A 12,423-nucleotide genomic window follows, 5' to 3' on the forward strand; every position below is an offset into this window, starting at 1 on the left:
CCAGGAAGGGTGAAGTTGCTCCCAGCTCTGCCCTCCCCAACTCCAGATATAAGGAAAATACTAGTTTTCTCCTATTTTGCCTCCCCAGACCACCTACCATGAGCAATAGATGGAGTCTTGTAGGCCCTACAGTAAATAAAGATGGAAAGGTTTTTAATCGCACAATTCCACGAATTTTTTGGAGATGGGGGTGAGGAGGAGGAGGGAAGACCCAGCACAATCTCTAAATCTTTGTTCCCCCAGGCTCCCTCAGCCTGTTTCCTCCCAAGCTTTTGTGCTACTTCAACCAACTTTTATTTTTGGAAAAATAAACCAGAACAAATGGCAATAAATACAGGCGGGCTTAGCGGGAAACTGCTGGGAGAGCTCCAGATCCTGGCGGAAATCTCCTGACACCACTGAAACCCCAGGGCCCATTTCTCCCCAGTGGGAGACAAGGACTGTGGTGAGAGATGTGGACCATGGTGGCAGCCCTGCTGGGTGACCCTCCTGCCCTGGCCAGGGAGCAGCTTGCCCAGCCCCAGCTGGAAAGGGGCTCTCCCCAAGCTCCTGGGCTTGGTGTGACTTTTCACTGCGTGCAGCTATTGGATCCAGATGGGGAGAGGAGATGAAGAGCCACCGGGCTGTCACGGAGCAACCACAGCAACGAGGCCATGGGGTATGGAGGCTGGTCTGGTGGCAGCAGAAACTGCCAGCTACTGCGGGCTGAGCAGATGGGGGCTTTCCTCCCCAATGTCTCTGTGCTGTGCAACAGGCTAGGCTGAATTCAAGCTTTTCAGGGTTAGGACCGGGGGTGCTGTTGTATGATAAAGCACTAGTGTATCCAGAGCAAGTCAGCCCCCACAGCCATGCAAAATCCTACTGCTCTGAGGGTGCTTGTATCACATGAGTACATCAATCATATTTTCCTGTATCTCAGCTCAGAGAGCCCTCTAACCCCTGCCAGCAGGAGCTAACAACATCTGAGGATCTCAGGCAACTAATGCCAATGGAAAAAACAGAATAAATATTCAAGTTAATCAGAAAAATAAAAATGAGAGAGGGAGGAGGACCCTGCAACACATTAGTTCCTGCCTGCCACTGGAAGCACCATCTTAAAACAATCCAACAACCAAACCATCACACAAAACCCCAGCTGCAATCACACCGGTTTCTCTTTTCAAAGCCGTTCTACAAGCTTTGAGGACACCTTTCAATAAAAAGCGCACTAAAAGGTCCTCTCAAGATGATGGAAACCAAAAAACCTGAAACTCAAGAGCACAAGCCCTTTGCTCAACTGCAAACCTGGCCAAAGGGACACAGCTGACACACAAACCCAACACCAAGCAGCACATGAGCTGACAGTCATCCCTCTCTGACCACTGCAGGTTCAACATGTCTTTATTTCACTTTGCATCCATGACAGAGTCTTCTTGTTTGTCTTCTCGTCCTGGACTGTATCAAAGAAGTTTACAGAAAAAGCCAAATATATCACAGCCGCTACCCTGCGTCCACCCTACTGGCCACAGTTCAAATGATACCAAATACATGTACTTTCTGGGCAGTTCAAGATGAGTCAAAACAGCACAAAAGCATAAGCCAGACCATGCAGAAGAGAAATGGGCAGGCAAAAAGACCAACCAAAAACCCCACACTCTTAAGACAGGTTTTAGGAGATGACTCTGACAACTGATATTTTACTCCAAAACCAGGGATTGTCTCTTATCAGATAGGCTCTGGCTAGCCCTGCTCCGGTGCCATTATCTCCTTCATTGCACCAGTTTGGAGCTATAGCAGACCCCAAAAAGACCCTCTGGGAGTCTCCCAAATTTGTCCTGGGCTGCAAAGATCCCACAGTGCTGTCTATGGGACCACTCTATCCAGCTTTACCACTTCCAAGGAGGCGATGTGCCACCTTGGCACTGGCAGAGTCACCTAAATCTGTTTTCAACACCAAACAAGCACGAAAAAAAAAAACCAACAACCAAAAAACAGCCCCTATTGTAGCAGAGCAGAGGGTTAAAGTCCCAATTACAGAATTGGAAACACAGTTACCCAAGAGAAAAATAAACCAATTTAAAAAAAGCCAAAAACACAATTCCAGATTATATTTAACACTCAAATTCCTCCTTAATTGCTCCAGTGTCTCAGCCAGCTTGCAGGGGAGGAGTGGGGACTGGCAAATTAGCTCCCCCCAGGGCTGCTTCCCCCTGGGGAGCTTTCCCAATTTACATTCCCATTGTGTTCTTTAATTAGTACATTCCTACAGCTTTTCTGAGAGTCCCAACACTTCCAGGGCTGTGACAGTACTTTATAAATAATAAATTGGAGGGAATATTCACTGTACCCTGCTTCACTCCTCCCAGTGTCCCGGTTGGTGACTGGCAGCTTTCACAGGGACCACACACGGTCTAGAGCAGCCCACCATCGCCAGCCTCAGAGGTGGCCTTTGGTGGAGACCTCAATAACCTCCTTTCTGCTTCTTCTTCCCACCTTGCAACCTCTTATTTTGGGTCCCGCTTCCTGGACAGGCTTCTCCCAGGCGAAGCGTTTGGACCTGATGGCATCCCCATAATGTGATCCCCATGCTGGTGAGAAGGGCTGGGAGGACACCTCGAGAGGCTGTCCAGTGGCTGGGCAGGATGCTGCCCACAGGCATCACTGGCTCAGCCAGGCTTTGTGACTCAGGATCTACCCAGAGCCATCCCAACCCCAAAATCAGCAAGCACGCAGCATGCTGCTTCTCCACACCAGGACCCAGGCAATATCCTCCAGCCTACGATTTCTGGCACCCTAGGGATGCACGAACTACTTCCTTGGGAACAAAAAAAGGGGGGAAATTTACTTAGTCTGCAGCACATCAGCCAGCCCTTGCCAGGAACAGGGGCTGGGCAGAGCCCAGGACCCCTGCCACCCAGAACAGTGGGAAAGTCTCACAAAGGTTTCACCCAGATAACCCTAAAAACCAGATGGGAAAAAAGCCCAAAGTAAAGGAAAGACAACTCAGCGCAGCCGTGCATCAGAGGCTCCAACCCAACATTTTCCCAAGTCTCATTAGGGATGATTTATGAAGGCTGACACCGTCGTTAACCTCTGACCGTGTCCCCACTGCCTGCAGGGCATTTCGCAGCCTGCCCAGGACTGTCCCGCAGCAACTGTGGGGGAATGATTGTGTGTTTATCTCCCCTGTTAGTACAATTAGGTGCTTTGAAGGTGACCTACCGGATCATCTTACCTGCAGCAATCCAGAAGCTTCACCTGCCCCTGCTCCTGGGATGAGCCCTGCACCAGCAGTTCTGCTGGCGCTGCGTGCTCGCACACACGCACAGCACTGCTTGGCACAGGCAGTGGGCACTAATAACCCGCCATTTGCAACCCCATCTGGTTCTGACATGTCCATTATTTAAAGGCATTTGGCAAAGACCTTGGGCAACTCGTTTGCAGAGTCCGGGTCAGTTCACAAGCTCATGAATTCCCAAACTATTTGCTGGTCATGCCCGTAGCCAAGCTGTGAATAGGTTTTTGGCAGATTTGAAAGGAGCTAGTGTTTTCTGAAAACACCTGCCTTCGGAGGCTGCAAAAGCCCACAGATTTCCATTCCTGTTTAAGATGCACATCTAGCTCTCACAGAGGTTGGGAATAAGATGAAAACTTGACTGCAACTACAGAGCATCCCTCATCTTTTAGCAATCTCAGGGAGATCAAGTGACATGGGGGCCCCTGTGCCAGGGGCGAGAGTCTCACCTCACCCTTCCCTGCCCACCTGGGGGTGGAAACTGGGCAGAGGAGAAGCAGCTCCTGGTCTGGGGCCATCTCCAGTCCCTCTGTCCAGCCCCTCTCATCCTCCTTATGGTGAGATGAGGATAAAGGATGCAACTAGCTGCCCCTTCTTCCAGCTGAGCCCCTACCCTGGAGCAATGCCCTGGGAGTGCAGGCAGCAGCAGCCTTGGGAGCATGCTCCTGGTCCTGCAGCTCCCGCATCAGGATAATACACCAGCTGTAGACCCACAGAAGACCTGGAAAAAGCATGCTCAGCACATTTCTTTCCAGCCAACTCGTATCATACTTTCCTCTCCCTCAACCCACCAGAGCTGCAGCACATTGCATGCATCTCACATGTGCAAAGACCCATCAAGATTTTCCCTCCCACCTGGCAGCCGAGGCTCTGCTTTTCTCCTCCCCAGCTGCCTCGCTCAGTGCAAAATATCACCGAGGTTTGCTCAACCAGTGGTCAACCTTTCCCCGTCGCAAACAGCAGCCCATGAGACTCTCTGAGATCAGGCAGCACCGCACACCCGCTCAGAGAAGGAGCGGGAGGCGCAGGCGGGGGAATACGAGACGTGGTTTGCTCAGAGACAGCTCTGTGCTTTTGGCAGGACTTGAGGGCATTTGTTTTGAAGCTGTGTTTACATGCCTTTGATCAGACGTGTTTAACTTTTCTGGTGCGTGACAGCAGCAAAACAAGTTTGATACAAGGATAATGAAACACATTGTGCGCCTGTATGTGTAAACGGCTATAACAAGGCTGTGCACATCAGTAACTCAAAGTGGGGGTGAGGGGGGTGCAAAGACAGGGAGATGCATCATGATGATGCCAGCAAGTTAAATGTATTTTAAAAAAAAGCACTAATCCAGCAACAACAGCTCAATCTCAGCTACTGGAGTTGACCAAGTAGAGTCTGCCCTGAGCCCACTGCAGAACTCCCTCCAGCATCATGGAGCTTTCCCTTAGCAGCTAAACAGGGCAGGAGCATTGCGGCTCAGGAGGGCTCAGGGCTTTCTCACAGAAGCACCCCATGGCACTGGCATGGGGCAGCCCATGCCTTTTCCAACCTCTGACGTTTACCAGCAACTCTCAGTCAGAGCCATCTTTTGAGAAATGCCGGCACAAGACCGAAGAGCAAAAACGAAAAGGCAGCTTTAAGAGACGCTCCTAAAATAGCCGCTGTCTGAAATGCTATGGCACACCTGGCACAATCACCAAGGACGTACTTGCATATGTTTAGACCAACTGGGCCACTAAATACCCTGCCGTCATTTCAAGCCTCGCAAGGCAATAAAAGCTCTCTCCCAGCACGCCAGGGAAACGCAGAGTGCTGCCGGCATGCTTTCAGCACGAGAGGATGACATGGAAGCCACGTGCTCAGCCGTAAGCTGGGAAATGCTGCAATATGAACATCTGTGTGTTGAACTGCTAATACAGGCCTTGGCATGGGGCAAAGCCTCAGCACAGACCAGGGGTTGCTCCCATGGAGCAGTTTGGATTAAATAATCCTATTTTGGAGGTGAAAGGAGATGTGGAAGAGTGTGGATGCTCCAGCCTGTGCTGGAGAGCAAACCCAAGCATGTTTAATTTACTAGTGCAAATGCCGGCAGAGAGGCTTTATAATACAGTCCCATGCTGACCATGCTTCAAGATGAGAGATGCCACCATCTCTCTGTGCTTAGCGCAGCAAATGAGCGGAGCACGTTGGCACAAGAGGTTTCCTAATGGCATGCCACCTCACTACACAACTTGTCAAGCCGACGCAGACTTAAGCAGTGGATCTTAGTTGGCAATAGAGGGGGAAGTGAATACTCAGCTGTGATAAATATTTAACGTGCTTTTAGTCCTAAAGAAGTGTAGCACTGAGGCCATCATCCTGTAAGTGAAAACCAAGGCTGATTAATGGGGGAAGGTACTCCCATTTATGGGAGGTTAGGATCAATCCCAATTCTCAGCTCTTTGTTGAATCTTTAATGCTCTTTTTCGAGAGCAGAGTTCCTTGGTGAAGGGCAGCATCCTAATAAGGCTGCTTTAACGGCACGGATGTTAAGGGGGTATAAATAAAAGCCCCCTGTGAAAAATAAACAATGAGATGAAAAAGGAAGGTTTCATGTGGTCACTGCATTCAGCTGGCTCAGAAAAAACAGTTTTGAGGTCTTCTCTCTCCTTTGGAGGATGGGTTTACTTTTTTCAGAGCTTATCCTGTCATCCCAGAGCTGAGCCCAAGGTTACCCCTCACACCCTCCTCTCTGCCAGGCCAAAGACAAGCTGCTGCTTTGGGGAGGAGAGAGTGCTGGTGCCAGCCTGACAGCCCATGTTTGATCTTTCCACATCCTCACTCCAACTAGAAAGGTCTCCACCTTCTTCTACACCTCAGCCCTCTTTTCAGACCTGCAGCTTCACCATCTTGTGCTCCACCTCTTCCGTATCCGAGCAAGGTGGCCCCATACCACCTTCCATCTCATCAGCCAAGACAAATCCCCTGCCTCTGCAGTTACATCAGCATCAACCACACCCCCCTCCCATGCTTTCAAACATCCCCCTTTACTTCTCCTTTCTTGACAGCACCCAGAGTGAACAGACAGCTTACATTTGCAAGGCATTTCCCAGGGGTGCATCAAAGAGAGCATCCCTTTTCGGTCTTCCACCGCATCAGCCTCCCGCATCCTCCTGCTTTCACACTCACTTCCCCTAATTTGCTAATTCCCCCTGATTTCCCTCTTTTGCTTTTCTCTGCCTCACGATCCAGTAGGACCAGCCCTGCTGTCTGCAAACAAAACTCCCCACGCATCTCTGCTCGCTGGCCATCCCTCCCTTGCCAGGAAGCAGCACAGACACAAGACCACAGACACGAGCCTTGTAACGAAGATAAAGAGCCACATACTCTTGCTGCCCCCCTCCATCTGCCCACACCTTTCTGGTTGCATTACGCCTTATGTTGTTTCTTGTCTGAATCTAAACATCAGCTCCTTCCTGGCCGTGCTGCTCCCCTTGCCTGCACCCTGTGCCAGGGACAGTAAGGCCAATGGAGGCACAAAAGGGAGGACATGAAAAGTGAACCAGGAAAGGTGACAGCAAGGGGCAGTGAGGGAGAGAGCACGTTCACAACAGAGGAGATCAAAGGTGCCAGAGCCAAGTGCGGGTTCCCACACACGAGGGGGGCTGACGCATCCCTGCTGAGCCACTCCAGCTCCATCAAACCATCAGCTGGAACAGTCTCAGTTGTCTGAGCTGAGAAAGGGTGCTAGCTTTTCCCCGGGGTGATGACAACTGAGATGAGAAGGCAGTGTCACCTCCAGGCAGGAGCTTAGAGCCTCCCTGGCTCCCAAAGCCCTGGGTCTGCTGCGATGGTCCTTAAGAGGCCCCACCAAAAATGAGACTGACCCAAAAGCAGGCAGCATGGCTGGGCAACCTCCCTCCAGGACTGCAAGTGCACAGACTGGAAGAGTGGGGCAGAGGGCTGCACCCTCTCACTGCTGTACACACACACACACACTATACATCCCTTCCTATGCCCACCAGGACCACTCCTCACTGACCATGCACCAAGATCAATGAGCATCTCGCCCCACACAAGGCATCTCCACCATAATTGCTCTTCCTCATCCACCATTGTAAACAGGGATTAGGAGTAAAGATACCAGGCTAAGCCTTTGCTGCACATTAACCTGCACATTGTCCTCAGTGACAACACAAATGCCAGACATCTGTCCTTGCCCTGTGACAGGCCTCAAACATGCTTCCCTGTGTCGCTATAAGACTTTCAGAGAGATGCTATGAGACATGCTCCTCTGCCCAACCTTAGCAAGCTGTCCCAGGCCCTCCTTGAGCTCCCATCAAAAAAAGCAAGCAAGCAGAAGTACTCTGTGTCCCTGCAAGCTGGCAGAGACAGAAGCTGCCATGCAGCCTGCTGACATTAGGGGAAAGATCAGCACCTTTCAAGGGGAACAGCATTACACCCAATGCCCCCGTGGGACTTTGTATACCCACTGCCAAGCAGCACAGACAGATTCACCACGTGGCAGTGCAAAGCAGAGGAAGGATGCTCCCAGCCCAGGGGAAGGCACAACCAAGCCCTAGTCTGCAGCCAAACTGCCCAGGTGCTCTGGCTTCTTGCCCCAAACCAGGAGACCCCTTGGCAGAGCCACGCACTTGGGAAGATGCCTGTGCAAGCGTTAAGAGACAGGGATGCTTTTGTTTACAGGCCACTGGCAATGGCACTGCGCACCCCACATCCTCCCCCAGCCAGGAGCAAGCTCCAAGAAAGGAAATTACACGAGCCAGAAGGTTTGATGGAATGAGCCCATTGGGCGGCTTGAAGATAGCTATTAATGGAGAGCTTTCTCTAATTGCTTTTGTATAATCTGGGGCTGCTAGGCGGAACTGGGTAATAAATGAAATCCAATTACATTTTCTCTCAGTATTTATTTTATTAAGTAGAATTCATCAGCTGATGAAGGGCCCCTCGAGGTAATGGCTCATGACCTAGTGGAAGGCACTTTTTTTATTATTATTATTTTCCCCACTCAGGGAAGCAGATAATTCAGTTCCCCAATAAATGCAGACTGCTCCCCCTGCATTGTGGCAAGAGGGACAGGTCCCAGTGCACAGGGGATCCCGCAGGGTGCCCAGCACCCACACTGTCCTTCCAAGCGGGATCCCTGCTCTGACTGCTGGAGTCCTAATGAGCACAACGGGTGATTGAACCTCAGCTTCAGAGTGCCAGACAAAATGGAGATAGATCTACAGTGTGCAGCTTGCATGAAGGCTGCAGCAGGGATTAGTCCCACTTGGGATGCAGGAAGAATCAGTCTCACTCTGTCCCCTGGAGGCTGTAGATTTTGGTGCCAGTGCTCCTTCCCCAGGGAAGAGATGAGTATCCTACATGGGGCTCAGACTCGGGGCTCAGCACAGGTCTGTGACTGACCAGGCTGTGAACACCAGAAACTCTGATCCATTACACCCAGCCCTGCGCTCCGCCACATCCATAAAGACCAGCCTCGTATCGCTCTGCAACACAGCACCTCAACCACCATGTGCTGGTGGTTTGGGTCCCAGTGGCTGGTGGTATAGACACAGCTGCTTCCAGGAACACTGCCCAGCAAGGCCACCAAAAGCACTCGTCTCACATGGAGATGCCCAGCCCAGCCTCGTGCCACTGTTCACATGGCAGTGCTAGCAGATGCTGGCACCACTGCAGGGCATTCCAGCTGCCAAGTGGGGTCTGGTGGAAGCCATGGCACTGCTGGAGCATAGATCCCAGGCTCTGGCACACAGTGCCTTCTCTGGGGTGTGGGAAGCAGCAGCCAGTGTGAGTCAGGAGGGGTTGCCCTGAGTGTATCCATCTGAGCTCCAGCCAGCATCCCTGTGGAGCAGGGGTAGCCACCACAGTGCAAGCCCCTTTCTCCTCCCTCCACATCAAAAAGCAGCAATGGGGCTAGTTTGCCAGCTAACGGTGGGGTCTGGTGCAGCATTGCTGCCTTTTGCTGGAGCCCACAGCAAGAGCAGGCAGGATACCTCGGGGATATTGCGATCGGCCGCTGGGCTTTTCACCATCCCTCTTCCCATCCAGATACTGACTGACTTTCGCCCCTCGTTCCCAAACCCAGCGCCGACAGCCGCAGCTCGCCCAGCTTTCACTGACATCTTGTCATACAAGCAATTTATCACCCGCCAGTGAGCGCTCGTTACAGACGACAGACTCCAGTGTCCATTAATTAATGGGAAATACTTAGAGAGGCATATACACATGCACAAATCTGTCTGAGCAGTTTCCTACGGCACCTACCATGGGCATATCCACGTGCTGCTACAGCAAGCATAGGCTCTGGGAGCTGCAGCAGAGGTAGCCAGCAGCCGCCAGGCTCAAAAGAAAGAAGAATCAACACTACAGGGAAAAGAAAGAGCCATGGAGGTGACAGAGTACCATGGTTTTATTCCTGAATTAATAAGAAACTACTCAGTTTAAGGGATCAAAAAATGGATGATGATTCAAGAACAGGGGGGCAAGCAAGCCATGTCGCAGCTGCTGAGGCTCTGGGGTGAAGGTTACTCCATAGGACACCTCCAAAGGGCTTGCACACTCTTTTGCTGCAGCAACAGCTAATGTTTTGCCTAACCTTGCACGAGTGATAAAGCACGTTGGCTGCTGTCCACCCCCAAGCCTTGCAATGGTCCGTTGAGGCAGGATAAGCCGAGTCCCCTGGTGTGGGAGCAAACCCAGGGGTGCACGAGCAAACCCAGGGGTGTGGGAGCTGCCCCTCTGCAGCATTACACGTCCCAGCCCCCAGCTTAACAGCACTGAACAAATGCCCACCAGCATCTGAGTCTTCACACCGCTGGGTGAACTAAAAATAAATGAAGTATGGGTTTGCAGCGAGTCAGCGCCAGGTTTAAGAAGTGCCACGTTTTGCTGCTTCGCGGCAGAAGCCAGCCACAGAGGGCGAGGAAAAAGGGCTTCAGAGGGATCTTCTGAAACTCGGCTGGCTTTTTGATTTCGGAAGAAAAACTAAAACTGGTTTGAAAGGAGATCTAAACATCGTGTCAAAACCCAGCGCTTGATCTTTTTCACAAGTGGGCTTTCACTTTCTTCTGCTGAGGCTATTTGCCAAGCACAACGCAGAAACACAAGCTATTCCCGTTGATCCAAAACTATTTTTCACCAAATAAGCCATTAATCTGAAATCTTTTTTTGCCCAGCTCTGCTGTAGGAGAAGCTATCTGCTCATGGCAGCCCAGGATTTATGCTCAAATGAGCATTTGTGACTAACAGACAGACTAGATTCATAGTGAAATGCATCATCAATAAATCAGTCAATCACTTCTCCTGCCCTCAGTGCAGGGCTGAAGTCTCAAGTAACTACTCAGCACTTTGTCAACCTTTACTCCAGCAAAGTCTGTGTAAGAGACCTCAGGATTTAGCCTATTGATTGCTTACTATTGTTTGTGATGCCCTGCATGTGTTAGACATGCTCCCTTCAAGCAAGATTAAATACCTGGCTTATGGCATTGGGATTCAAGGGAAATTACCTTTTACAAGCACAGTAGACAAATCAAATTGCCTTGTACAATGGTCCATCGTGGTGCAAAGGCAACCTGAACCCCCTCCATCTTGCTGCAAGGGAGGGCAGCACACAGCAGTGCTGGTTCTCCCTAGGGCTGGTGTAGTGAGTCCCACGGCTGTAGCACATTTCTCTAGTTAAATGCAATTTTGGCTGTGGCACCAGAGCCTCTGCATCTCTCAGCTCCTCTGGTAGCGTTTTGTTGCAAGAACAATAGAGTGACAGCTCCCTGGCAGCTTTGAGTAGCATCTCCAGCTCAAAGGCAGCCTTAATACCTCCGCCGATCCTGAGCCTTTCAGTTTTTACATTCGTTTGAAGTTAAGCTGATCTAACTTGGGTGAGTGGGCGCAGACGGAGTCACTCAACCAAAGCTGAAGCATGTCGCAGCAGGGCTGCCGCAGACACTCAGGCAGCAAAACGCACAGCCCTCTGCCCAAGGGCCGGTGCTTGTCACCCACGCGTGATCATGTATTAATACAGATGGACATAAGTGACCATCCTGTCCCACCAAAGGGCAAGCCTGGGACATTTCCTCCCCCCAAAAGCATAAAGCAAGGAAATGTAGCAACCATTTGCAAGGCAGAACACCTCTTATTATCCCTCTGAATGCTGCCCCCCGCCCCCCCCCCGCCCCCTAGCATCTCCCTCCCTCTACCAAGGAGGCAGAAAAATTGATGCCACTGGCCTTCAGCCTCCAGATCCAAGCCTGATGTCCAAATGAAGTCAGGAGACGACCCGGCCATCCCTGCAGCTCATCAGCAGAGTGCTGAAAACCAAGCCGAGAAAACAAGACTGCAAATAACTTTCTTGTGGGAGTCACAGTGCTCCTGGGATTTGTCCAGAGTGGCCCCGACTCCAGTACCGCTGGTGTCATGGTTGGGATGACAAGACCTCAGCCAGTCCAAGATGAGAGTCTGCTGCTTCCCGCCTCTGGTGAGCTGGATCTGTCTGCTCTGTATGGTACAGGTCACTTCATAGTTTTACTGATTGCTGGTGCAGAGGCAAGCACAGGGATACCATCACTTCCTTGGGCACTCCTACCATAGGCTGAACATTGCTAGGGTTGAAGGGTGCTTAGAAGGAAGATAAAGTCTCACTTTCTAAGGATGTTTCTCCCTGCTGACACCACACCACATACAGGTAAAAAACCTTCAGCAACTTAAAACCTGCAATTCCCCCAGCAAAAACAAGCCTGCAGAAGCACCTAACAACTTTGTGGGGGGAGGGGAAGAAAAAAAATCAAGTATTTGCAGCGTCCAAACTCAGACCACCAGCTGTTCTCCTGACCTCATGGCATGTCCATGCACCAGGGATGGCACACCGATTCCCAGGCTTCACCCATGCATCCTGCAGCAAGGCAAGCTGATTTCTGACCCTCGTCCCACCTTGTTTTATTTCTGGTGCCCGACCTCCCCCTCTCCTCTGGATACTTTTCCTGCTGCCATTTGTTCCTGTCCTTTACAGCTCTGCCTGCTGTCACTCGCATAACCTTGCCTGTTTGGTAATTTGTGGCAATAAAGTGTCACTGAGGGGAAAAAATACAGCGTCGCAGCAGCATATAAATCTCTGATCCATAAATTGTGCTGGCCCCCATGTGCATGCCCCTCCTTTTCGATG

General features: G+C 51.1%; 1 protein-coding gene across 9 annotated transcripts in view; it reads right to left on the reverse strand.

Moving 5' to 3' along the window:
* Window positions 1-12,423, reverse strand: part of CNTFR (ciliary neurotrophic factor receptor) — a 209,881-nt gene that overhangs the window by 136,710 nt on the left and 60,748 nt on the right. The window contains exon 1 of one of the 9 annotated variants that reach the window (XM_074813727.1): window positions 4,130-4,149. The exons of the other annotated variants lie outside the window; for them this stretch is intronic. The gene's annotated coding sequence lies outside the window, so the exon portion shown is untranslated. Of the gene's footprint in view, window positions 1-4,129; window positions 4,150-12,423 lie in introns of those variants that run through there. 9 annotated transcript variants of the gene reach the window in all.

Source organism: Strix aluco, chromosome Z (genome assembly GCF_031877795.1).
Source record: "Strix aluco isolate bStrAlu1 chromosome Z, bStrAlu1.hap1, whole genome shotgun sequence".
In the NCBI taxonomy this organism is placed as follows: Eukaryota; Metazoa; Chordata; class Aves; order Strigiformes; family Strigidae; genus Strix; species Strix aluco.